General features: G+C 39.5%; 1 pseudogene; it reads left to right on the top strand.

Moving 5' to 3' along the window:
* The first annotated feature begins 6615 nt into the window (after positions 1–6615).
* LOC102431917 overlaps positions 6616–13464 on the top strand; it is a 56790-nt pseudogene continuing 49941 nt past the window's right edge.

Genomic DNA, 13464 nt, shown 5'->3' on the forward strand with positions numbered 1-13464 from the left:
ATCCCATAGAAACAGAGTGAAAATGTGGTTGCTGGGGTGTGTGTGTGAAAGATATGGGGAGACACAGGCCTAAGTGTACAAATGTTAATTTATATGTAAAATGAGTTCTCAGGACATAATGTAGATCATGGTGACTATGGTTGATAATATGGTATTACATAGTTCAAATTTTGAGAGTGGATTTTAAGTGTTCTTACCACACATTAAAAAAAAAAAGAGTTAAGTACTGTAAATGAAGTAATAGATGTGTTAATTAACTTGGTAGTAGTAATCATATCACATTGTATATTAGATCCTCACATTGCACACTCTAAATATATTAAATTTCATTATTAATTATTTCTCAATAAAGCTGAAAAGAAATGGAATATATTTATAATGCAATGTAAGTCATATGGAAACTAAATATAAAGGTTACATTATGTTTCTTGAACTGCATTTAGAAAATGCTTAGGGTAATATCTGAAATCAGACTAGATTACACTAAATATTATGTTCTATTATACTTCTAATAAATGTGGTTTTGTTCTGTTTACCTTAAGCGGTAATGGCATCAACAAATATGAAAAGGAAAGATGATGGGCACTGAATTGTGGAAGTCAAAGTTAATTAAGAAAGCCACATTTTATAAAATTAATAGAGGTTGTGAACTAAATTCTCTTTTATTTTTCACATTAAGAAGCAATTATATTTCAAAGTAATGTATCTTTAAAGGAAGTAACATGTCTATATAGTAATAATTAACACTTATTTTCTCTGAATTATTGCAAATATATTATGTATGTAAATGAATCTTGACTATATTTATTATTTATTGACAGTCTTGATGTGTTTTGCACACATAACCATACTAATACTTCAAGTTAACGGTTTGCATTTTAGTGAATATAATGCTAGGTATTGTAACACTGTAAGTGATGAATCACAATATTAGTGATTCAAAACAATAAAAATAGTTTATTTCTTGTCCACTTCACTATCCATTTGACAGAAATGAGTGGCTGTGCTTTACTGGTTGTTTCAGAGACCTGGGCACTTTCCAGCATGTGGATTTGCATCTCTGAGTTTTTGTTTTTGTTTTCCATTCTGTAGGCAAATCTTCTCCACTGAGGCCGGAGTGAAGGCCTGGGTCCCGGGTGCCGGAGGAAAACCGGAGCCGGCAGCCAGGGGAAGGAAGGCCTATTGCACCAATCTCTTCGTGCAACGGGCCTCTAATTTATATATATATATGATGTTGAAATGGGACAGATTTTGTTTTGGTTTTACCTGCGGCCCCAGAGGCCAAGAGCAATATAACATTGTGATAAGTTTTCCAGTATCTTAAAGAGGTGATTGAAAACACATGAAGGGCATCATAAGATCTTAAGACTTTAGAACACCCTCAGAGATGCAACCCGGATCATCCAGCAATAATTCATTGCAAACCTCTAAGGGCCTTTGTTCTACCAGAGGCCTCAAAAGGCAATATTAATAAAAGTTTTAAAAGTACCTCTACATACTGTAAAGTTGAGAGACCACACATAGAGGACACATCAAGAGATTTAAAAACTGAATCAGAAGCAATAATGAACCACCCACTTTGACATGTCCTGGCTTTGCTATGTCCCCATGGGCTAAAAGTAATATTATATTGGGTTAGGTGCCCCCATATACTGTACTAAAGAGGTGCTGAACCATACATGCAGGACACACTAGGAAATTTTTAGACTGGATCAGCCAGTAATAATCTACCACTACTTCAAAGAGATCGAGTAAAGATTTATTTGAAGAAGGCTGTGTGTTTCCTCGATCTAGGATCTCCTGAGGGCAGGTGAGACGCTTTTCAAAGAATATGACACTTGGGGTTTGGTTTAAAGTGGCAGACAGGGAGAAGGGAGAGCTGCCCCAAAGAAAACTTCAACCGCACTTAGATGAAAGGAAAGATGCTAAATGCATCTACAAAAGGGAACCTGTCAGGATTTTATTTCAAAACATCTGCTTCCATAGAGAATTGACTCAGGAGTGAAAAGGCTCCATCCAAGACAAGAGCTGTGAATGGATAGCAAATACCAGGGGCATAAGGAACTCATAAGAGGCCGGTGTTAGAGACTGCTGTGGGCTATGATGCCATTAAAATAATAGTGCACACAGAAATACATGCACGCGCGTGTACTCACACACAGTACATTTTAAAAAAACATTAGTTTAATTGAGGTCTATTGCTTGGATGGGGAAATGATGCCTGAACTGGACTCAGTGTTTAAGTTGGGAAAAGGGGGTTCAGGAACCATTGCACCATCACTGCCCCTTTCTGAATATTATTAAAATTTAAGTTTAAAATGTCAGTGTTCAATGACCCCCCAAAATGCATGACGAATGATCAACCTCCTTTCAAGTTGGAAAAATTTGGTAGGTTCAAAACTTATATTTTGGGGAAGATGCTCGGGTTTTATGTAGAACCCCTACTGTTTTGTCATTTTCCTAATGTAGAATATTTGGGTGTTTTCGTATTTTTCTCAATCATATATTGTATTTAAAAATTATATTTAAATGCTTAGGTTAGACTTCTATACATCGAGTTAGTGGAATGGCTAAAAACTTCTGTTTGTGGGTTGATTTCCAGAAAGGTTATTATCAGCTTATATTTCTAGCACCTACTGATGCCAATTTCACTTACTAGCATTGTACATTACCACAGTTTGGAAATATATCAGACTTTTAAAAAAATATATTTTTTATTTCAGAGAGGAAGGGGGAGGGGAGAGAGAGAGAAACATCAAGAGATCATTGATTGGCTCTCTCTTACAGACCCCCCACTGGGGATTGAGCCCACAACCCGGGCAGGTGCCCTGACCAGGAATCACACCGTGACTTCCTGGATCATAGGTGGATGCTCAACCACTGAGCCATGCTGGCCAGCTGGAAATGTATCAGTTTGAAAGGCATAAAGATGTCCTTCCTCCTTCCTTCCCTTCTCTTCCATTTTATTATGATTAGTAAGCCTGAATATATCATAACATTTTCAGGCATTTGTATATTTTATTCTATATTTTACTTTTAATTTCTTTTTTTGTGTTCATTTTTTATTTTAATAATTTATTATCCATTTATACGCTTTCTAAAACATGTGAGCTCATGATTTACTGTACCTATTTTTACAACTCATTTTGTCTTTTACCTTTTCATGTATTATTAAATAAAACGTTTAATTTTCATACAAATATATTGATTATTTCATTTAATATTGGAAACACATATTACATATTCTGTGACCAATGTAATATTTTATGGCCCTAAAGAAAAGTAAATATTAGAATGAGACAGACATTCAATAAGAGATGAAAAACCTGGTTAGAAAATAGTAAGGAGTAGTGAGCCTACAAAATAAATTGCATCTCCGACTTCCAAATAAAGAAAGAAGGCAACTGTAAAATAGGTAAACGATTTTATAATGAAGGTAGAAGGGTTTGAAAGGACATCGTATGTGAATGAAGACACTTAGGCAGCACTGTCTTGTGACTTCAGCAAGAGGGCCATGATTCTTGGACCAAGGCTTCAGAAAAGCCTGACATGACCCGTCAGTCCAAGTAGCCATTGCATTCATACAAACCTGGCCCTCTCTTCCAAACCACTATCTGAGACTTTAGAGTCCCCTGTCCAGTGGGCCAAGCCTACTCCCTGCACCTCTGTCTTCTCTTCTGAGAGCCTCATTGATGTGCACACTCCTGGACCTAAGGAATGACCACAGAGGTGATTCCAGGAAGACAGGCCTTTCAGAGGCTGTGGATGGAGTGTGGTAATGTGGATGTTCTTGCCCAAATATGGACTTAGGCAACCAGCCAGGGAGCAGGATGGATCCAGGTGTGAGGAGTAAGGATGGGCATGTTGTGACCTGGAAAACTTTATTTATACCTCTGTCAGGACCTGAAAACATTAGCAGGAGGCCTGTACTTACTTCAAGATTGTCTATGTCATTAGCTGGATTCTAAATAGAAAAGTTTCTTTCAGCAATGGGTCTTTGTTTCCTCACTTGAAGAATGAAGAGGCTTAACGCGTGCTAATATTCCTTCAGTGGCTTTGTCCCTCTTAGTCCAGGGCTTTAGAAAAGCCTGAAGTGACCCATCAGTCCAAGTAGCCATTGCACTCAGACAGACCTGGCCCTGTCTTCCAAACCACGGTCTGAAATTTTAGAATCCCCTGTCCAACGGCTAGCATTGCAAAATTGCAGTATAGTAAGTCCTCACTGAATTTCATCAATGGGTTCTTAGAAATTGTGGCTTTAAGCAAGACGATGTGGAATAAACCAATTTTACCACAGGCGAATTGATATAAACAAGAGTTAAGTTCCTATGGCATATTTCTGGTCACAGAAACTTGTATCATTTCTCATACTGAAACAAGAGTCCTGTTTGTGGTCTAAATTAGTGCTATGGTGTTTGCATTTCTGAGCTTTTTTGCTGATGATTTCAATGTTTAAAATGCCTCCTAAGTGTAGTCTACTGCTGCTCTGTGAGAAAGGCTGTGATGTGCTTTACAGACAATATAGGTGTATGAGATATGCCCCCTTTAGGCTTGGGTTATAACAAACTTGTCTATCAGTTCAATGTTAATGAATCAACAATATATATAAGTGTCTTTAAGTGGAAACACACATAATCATATTAATAGGTTTGATAACGATGTAGTGACCAAATCTAACTCCCAGGAACCTAATTCTGTTTCTTCCCACTGAGCAATGGTTGTGTGATTTGTGCACTATAACTAATATAACAAGAATCTAATATCTACACTAATAAAAGAGAAACATGGTAATTAGCGTACGACCACTACCCTTCCCATTGGCTAATCAGCATATCCTTATGCAAATTAACTGTCAGCCAAGATGGCGGCTGGCAGCCATGCACTGAAGCGAGCAGGGAGGCTTGCTTGCTCCAGTGACGGCTGACTCTAATGTTCCCCGCCTGCCGCTGCTGGCCTCTCAGCTGCAACTCTAAGCAACCATGTACTATGTTGCAAATAAGAAGCTAAACAAAACCCCAGAAACCGGCTTTCATTCAGCCGGGCTTCAGCCAGCTGGACTGCAACATTGTATCGATGTTTTCAGCAGCGAGGCCTCAGAGCTAAAGCTGGCCCAGAATAAAAAAAAAAAAGAAAAAAAGGAGCGGTTGGGAGCTTCAGTCACCCGCTTCCAGAAAACAGCCCTCAGCACCTCACTCAGACTGGCCAGGCACCCCAGTGGGGACCCCCACCCTGATCCAGGACACCCTTCAGGGCAAACCAGCCAGCCCCAACCCATGCACCAGGCCTCTATCCTATATAGTAAAAGGGTAATATGCCTCCCAGCACCGGGATCAGCGGAGCAGCGAGGCTCCCGGCACCGGGATCAGCGTGACAGGGGGCAGCGCCCAAACCCCCTGATCAGCCCTGCTCTGTGCCTGATAGGGGGGAGCTCCCCAATCCCCTGATCGCCCTGTGGCTCTGTGTGTGACAGGGGGCAAGGCCACAACCTCCCTATCTGCCCTGCTCTGTTCATGACAGGGGAAGGCGCCCCAACCCCCTGATCAGCCCTGCTCTGTGCCTGATAGGGGGGGAGCTCCCCAATCCCCTGATTGCCCTGCGGCTCTGTGTTTGACAGGGTGCAGCGCACCAACCCCCTGATCTGCCCTGCTCTGTGTGTGACAGGGTGCAGCGCCCCAACCCCCCCACCCCCACGGGCCCTGCTCTGTGTGCAACAGGATAGAGCCATAACCTCTCCATCGGCCCTGCCCTGCGTGTGAGAGGGTAGAGCCATAAGCTCCCGATCGGCCCTGCTCTGTGGGTGATACAGGGTGCAGCGCCCCAACCCCCTGATCCGCCCTGCTCTGTGTGTGACAGGGGGCAGTGCCCCAGCTCCCCTATCGGCCCTACTCTGTGAGTGACAGGGGGGAGCTCCTCAACCCCCTGATCGGCCCTGCTCTGTGTGTGACAGGGTACAGAGCCCCAACCCCCCTGATGGGCCCTGCTCTGTGAGTGACAGGGGGCAGTGCCCCAGCTCCCCTATCGGCCCTACTCTGTGAGTGACAGGGGGGAGCTCCCCAATCCCCTTATCGACCTTGCTCTGTGTGTTGCAGGGGGCAGCGCCCCAACCCCTTGATCAGCCCTGCTTTGTGTGTGACAGGGGGTGGTGCTGCAACCTCCCCATCGACCCTGCCTTGAGTGTGACAGGGGGCGGTGCCCCAACCCCCCAATCGGCCCTACCCTGAGCGTGACTGAGGGTGGCATCGCAACCTCCCGATCTGCCCTGCTCTGTGCATGACGGGGCAGCGCCCCAACTCCCCAATTGGCCCTGCTCTGAGCCTGACCAGGGGCTGCACCTAGGGATTGGGCCTGCCCTCTGCCACCCGGGAGCAGGCCTAAGCCAGCAGGTCGTTATCTCCCGAGGGGTCCCAGACTTTGAGAGGGCACAGGCCGGGCTGGGGGACCCCCCTCCCCCTCCCCCGAGTGCACAAATTTTTGTGCACCGGGCCTCTAGTCTATATTATAAAAGGCCAGTGGCCACAATGCCATAACGCCGTAACGGCCAAATGACCGGTCACCAGGAGGTGCATGGAGCACCTCTTGGTCCCTCCCTCCTGGCCCGCGAGCATATAACTGATCATGTCCGAAAATGAGTTCAGGTAGGAATATGCCTACTCTGTCTAGAGTTTGTCCTTGTGATTTATTAATAATCATCACAAATGCTGGTATCGCGGTAAAATGTCTTCGAATTAATTTAAATGGGAGGCCAGTGTCAGATGGGGACAAATCAATTCTTGGAATCACAACAACCTCTCCTTCCACAGATCCTGTTAATACTTCAGCTTTGATTATGTTAGGTCGCAATCTTTTGATAATAAATCTAGTACCATTACAAAGATCCCATTTACTATTAAGATTTCTCAGTAGCATGATGATTGCTCCTACTTTCAATTTTAATTTATGACACGGCATTTCCAAAGGAATAATACTATTAAGAAATTTCATGGGAAAATTTTCCTTTTTGACATCATCCGTTGAATCGATGGACTCATGACTCAAATAGGTATGAAAATCTCCATTGGGTATATCCAAAATTTCTTCATTTAATTTATGAACGTGCTCATTTTTAGGACAAAGAATTGCACATTTAGACATTTTTAATATTATCTATGGATATACTATTTCCAAACTTATGCACAAGTCAATGTTTATTTTTAAATTGCCAGTGTGCATCATACATACCAGCTGGCCAGTCTGTCAGACATTCGGACGGTTGGTCAGAATGTCACTTAGCCTTTTATATATATAGGTATTATTACCTATTTTTACTTTTTTTTGTAATTTTAAGTATATATGTCCCCAAATTATGGTGAAAATACTTTCCAAATCTTCATTAATATTAGAGTGTGCAAACTGCATAACCTTTATCTAACTACTCATTTCAAAAGCAACCAGTTATGATGTAAAGTATGTACTGTTCTGATTTATGTAATGACTGAAATAATTAACATACCAACCTTTTCTTCATCTGTTTTCTGCATTATTTTTGTTCTTATTTATCATGGTGCTTCCTATCTTTGCATTCCCATGGGAGTTTCCTGCTAAGAAACAGTGTCACGACCTATGCACAGGCTTGATAGAAAGCTATGATTTTGTAGCATATAAAAGCATGAAAGCATTTTTCATCAGTTTAGAGACTTTACTTCTCTCATCTGATTTCATTTCAGAACAAAAGAGGTAGTACAGTGGGGAAAGCAGTGATTCAAATAAACCTAATTCACAGTTACTCTGTTTGTTTTTTTTCCCCTTGGTGGAATCTAGGCCTTAATTTTATTTATCAAATGCACCCAGCTGTATAATTTTATCTTTCATATTCACTCTGTATACTTAACGTACAATTTAAACTAGAGTACTCTTTTGTAATAAATTACTTGTTCATTGACATGCTTGTTCAGGAGTCTAAGATATCTCCCCCCCCTCTTAATCATTGTCTAGCGAGTTGCATTACCTATACCTCACAAATGCGTGCCATATGTGAGAAACATATGGCAGAATTTTGTAACTATGTCAAGTATGGGCAATGCAAGTATTCTTAGAAAAACAATTCTGTCCTAGGCTAGCTAAGGTATCACACAGAGACTCTTACGTAATTCTTTCTTATCAGGAAATAGTAGTACTATTTATAAGTGTCAGCACCATTTGTTATACTAAATTAATTATTCACTTTCATGTCCTTCTTAAAAAATAAGCACACATTAGATATCTATAAGTATTTTCCTTTAATAAATGATGGTTTTATAGCTTTAAAGAATGTTCTTTTCAATTTTATGACAGTTGGGCTAAAAAATGGATAATTTGTATCTTGACTAAAGCAATTATTTTCACAATATTACTGTTTATGACCACAATAAAATTCTTAATCAAAAGAATTATGTCCCAGTCTATAAGTATATGTCTACATTTGTAATAGAAGCTTTTAAAAAAATAAACAAATCTATGTAAGATCTCATTTTTCTAAATAATTTAGTTGTTATTCACTTTACAGAAATGGAGATTATGGAAATAGGAGGAAGATAATAAAATCATGGCCATGAGGCAGTACTACATGTCTTCATTCTTTATATATTTTTAATGTTATAAAAATGGAATAAATAATTGAAAAAGTAATACAAATAAATGGTTAGTGATATAAAATTACTCTTCAAGGTCAGTTTTATTTAACCAAGTGATTTTTATCATGTTGAATGATTCGGAATTGTAAGGCAGTGTTGCAGGGGAGGGGGGGGAGGTGCGGAATGTAGCATTTTTCATCAGTTCTAGTGCTGCTTGACTGACTCAGATTGTGATTAGGAAATAAGTAAGAGCTCCATGATGTTTCCTTTGCTTTGAGTCCAATGAAGAGAATAACAGACAATTGCTTCTGGATGAGATCAATGAATCAGTTTGAAAGGAGAGAATGTATCAGGCAAAACTGCTTTGGTCTCCTCCTCTGTCACGTGCCATTGTGCCTGAATCCTCATTGCCCCATGTCTCAGGTCAGAATGCCTCTCAACCTACCCAAGTAATGTCATCCGTCTGGATTCTACTCACTTTTTACTGTAAAAAATACTTGCCCTTTTGTAGAGTGTCTTCCTTTCTTATTCTTCACACATGATAGGATTACTCCTAACTCTCTGTCTGCAGTGAGCTCAGGCACTGTTTCCTGTGACTGTAGTAATCTGTGCGGTCCTGTGTGATTGTGCAGGTGAGTGTGTGTTTAAAGAGCCCTGGGCTAGTGAGCTTGTGAGAAATCAGCTTATTCCATTAACCACACTGCAAACCCATGGTCACCATTTAGTAAATGAGGAATGAGAAATTGAAATAAAAACTGCAAATTTATTCACTTTACCTTATTCTAAGAAGGTTGCGTTTGCTTTCTCTCAATATTCCCTCCTCTTACTAGTATCTCCATAGGAACTTTGGTAATGCGCCTGGCTTTTGACGGAGACCAAATATAATAACAATCATATGACTTCCTGATTATCAGTTAAGTGATCCACTGTGTGACTTCCTGGTACGTATTTGTAACTCCTGAGGGTAGTGGATCATATTAATTTTATAACTCTGAAACCTAATAGGGTCAATAACTAATAGAAGTTTTTAGAAAATATTGAATTAACAAACAAACCTAGAAATATAATACTAGAACCTATCAATGATGCATTTTAGTCGGGTAGCAGATGACATTTTTAAGGGCATACTGTTGGAAGGCATGATTTGCCATTTCTGCCCAAGATCAGAAAGGCCAGAAACACTGCCTGCATAAGGAAAAACTAGAACAGAATTAATTCCAGGAGAATCTGCTGCATAATATCTCCCACATCCGAAGTGTATTTCAGTTAGCAACTCGAGTAGCAACAAATGTGGAACAACCTTAATGAATAGAGTATAAGAAATTTTAATAACTGGGCTATCATTGCAACATGCATATAACAGGAAACTATATACAAAAGTTTTACTATTCCAAGAATGAACTGTGTTAAGGCAATAAATGCAGGAAGATCAGTTCACTACCCATCTCTTCTCATTCCAGAGCCCAAGGGAAAACAAAAAGAAAGGTGTTCAAATTCAGAACACTTTCCAGAAACAGCGAGAAACACTTATGGCCTTGCTCTTTGACATTTATGGTTAAAAACATAGCTAAGTGCTCTTTCCAGGCACTGATTCCCCATCACCTCTGCAAACACTTCAGTTATATTTACCTTTCCACGGGATTAGAGCTTGGTCAGTACACTCCGGAGAATAAGCTGAGAAATGCTTAACAATGTCTTGACTCACACAAATGGTGTTACATAAGTGCTCAATGCGTGGAGTTCAATGACTTGAAAACTCAAGCCGCCCCTTAACATCACTCTCACAGTCAGAGAACCCAAGTATTTCTTGAAAAAGATTTTTAAAATGAAAGTTCTTGTATATCCTGAACTATAATTAAAAATTAACAATATCAGCAACGGTGTTGGTCTTCGCTTTCTGAAAATACTTAATTCCTTTTATTTTGTTTAAAAGAACTAAGCACGGAGTGATGGTGTTTTTGTTTGGTTTCGTTGTGAGGGGAGCAAACCAGCTGAGAGCAAACTAGTCAAGGTTAGTAATGCCCTTGGATAACTGGGGACATATGTAAACCTATAGAAATTGGGGTTATTTCGATTTATTTGTTCAGGTATTTACTGGAATTCTTCATTGGTACTCAACCAAAGTAGTTTAAACAATAAATTTACTTTGGCATTGCATGGAATATTCAGAGTTGATGGTTATTATTATTATTTAATGTTAACATGTTCATCCTAGCCAGTTTGGCTCAGTGAATGGAGTGTTAGCCCTTGGACTGAAGAGTCCTGGGTTCGATTCTGGTCAAGGGCACATACCTCAATTGCAGGCTCCTCATGTGGGAGGTAACCAATCGATGTGTCTCTCTCTCTGTCTCTCCCCCTCTCTAAAAATCAATGGAAAATATCCATTGGTGAGGATTAACAGCAACAACAATAAAATGTTAAACTTTCTGTGCAATTTTGCAACACAATGTTAGTTATAGATATACTAGAGGCCTGGTGCATGAATTCATGCATGGGGGGGGGGGGTCCAACCGGTTGGGGGGAGGGGCTAAGAGCAATTGGCCAGCTGGTCCTGCCCGCTGGTTGAACTCTCAGTAGAGGGGGTAATTTTCATATTAACCTTTTATTATACAGGATATTTAATATATTACTGTACATTTGATAATTTTAGACTAGTTTAGATGTTACATTTCTGTGGATTTTAATAAGAAACATTTTAAGGGAATTATGCAAATTGCCTTCCTCTTATGGAAACTTTATCAGAAGGGTGCAATTTGTGTCACTCCAACAAATACTAGTAAGTTAGACTCCTGTAATGGTGATTTTAACAAGAGACATATTTACTGTTGTTTTGTGTGCCAAAACTGTGGTTCATGATGCAGAGCTGAGAGAGCAGCTCCCATCTCAAGGTCCAAGGAACTTGCAACACTTTTCAACACTTCCCTGAGACAGAAAGGGAGAAAAGGCTAATGGAACATGCATGTAGCACTTGTGGACCAAGATGGCACATATCAATACTTTCCACATACCTTTGGCCAGTATTTCCATAAGAAATAAGATTAACCATTTCCACAGGATATTAAAATACATATATTCATTTTTGTATTTTTACCTTATTGGACAAGGTGGGCCCCTTTATGGTTATCACCAAGTACCAAGTTCAAGGTCAGTTCCACAACTTTATGCTGAATGCAGTAGGGGATAGGATCCATTGAGTAAAGTGAAAGTCCTCAAAACAGGATTAGTAGGACAATTCACTGGCCCTTCGTCCTCCCACTGTCTCCCAGAAATCTGGCTGGTGGCTAAGATACTCTACTGTATGTATAATGTGGGTTGATGTTCCTGTGGGGGTATTATTCCCCTCCAGTTTTCTTTTTTTTTTCTAATGGAAAATGATGAGAAATCAGCAATTCACTGGGAGAATACCCAGGCAGTTTGGTTTGATGCTAGTCTGGATTTTGAAACTGCCATTGATTCAATAAGAAGCTTTGTTTCATATACAAACTAATTTCTAAGAAACATATGTACATGTGGTTGCAGGTATACTACAGATACACATTCACAAGCACATATAGCTGGAAAGTAAATAGTTTAGAGAGACTCATTTAGATATTATAAAAGCATGAGAGCTTTTGGAAACAAAATTAAATTTAATAAGATAATTATCTATACCAGAAAGCTATAAGTGAGATCTTCATGTAAGAAAACTTAGTAAACTGCATTAAGATAACTGTTATTTAGATGCTTAAATGGAATTGTTTGGGAGAATTTCTTGCTTTTGTTATACTGTACCCCTGCTTTATTTCTCCATTACAATGATTTTATTGTGAACATGCCTGCTCGTAACGTAATTTTAGCAAATGTTTAAAAGTATCTCCCAGGCTGAGGGCATTAAGTTTTACATAAGCTGTGTGTGTGATGTTCTGCTTTATTGCAGCTGTGTCCATGGACCTATCGTGTTTATGCAAGCTGCAGGCGACTGCCATCATCTTTAGAACATCGAGCCAACTGCTCTTATCTCTTTAAGATTCTCTAACAGCTAAAATAACATTGGCAATAAGCACATCAGGAAATAAAGATCCATTTCAGGAACGGACTTCCCTACAATGCTGCCTATCCGATGGTTGAATAGGCCCATAAGTGCTTTGTAGCTTCTGCAGATAATCAAGAATGGGATTTCTGTTCAGATTTCTATCCTCAGAAGGAGGCTATTTTCACTTTGGAAAGAGACTATGTTCAGATAAAACCACATGTGTGAGGGTTTCACTGGACCATTTTTATGGCATTATGTGGACTTCTTTGGTTCTTTTTGGAATTAGGGGGAAATGCCTGGCTAATTTGAGCAGCGGATAATTTAGCCAACAAGTTGGCTTGGTTTTATGGGTTATTCCTCCTATAAAACCAGTTATATGTACGTTTATATTTCTTTTCTTTTTAATTCCTAAACCTTAAAAGCAGTGGTATTGATTCAATCACAAAGTCAAAATAAACATTTTCCAATTTAGAAAATAAATGTTTTGGGGATTTGAAAAAGTGTGAACACAATAAAATTATGGCAATATCCTGGAGCATACAATTGAAATTTAGAAGACCGGAATAGGAGGGCATGATTATGTTTGTTTGTTTTTTCATTTTCTAGTCCTCCTCATTTTCTCTGCATTTTATTTGTTTTTGTCTTTACGTAATCTGCAATTGGATTGAATTAGGTAGTAGGAATTAGAATTATTTGTCTTTACATGTTTTACCCTTTAGATTTCATCTAAAACAAACAATTTGGAAGAACACTTTTGTGCCTAAGAAATATCCTGAAACCAAACTACAATTTACCCTTTTGACATAATGAGCACTAACAAGAACAATGAGATAAATAAATAATTAGTCTGAGAAAAGAGGGGCG

Source organism: Myotis lucifugus, unplaced genomic scaffold (genome assembly GCF_000147115.1).
Source record: "Myotis lucifugus unplaced genomic scaffold, Myoluc2.0 scaffold_193, whole genome shotgun sequence".
Lineage (NCBI taxonomy): Eukaryota > Metazoa > Chordata > Mammalia > Chiroptera > Vespertilionidae > Myotis > Myotis lucifugus.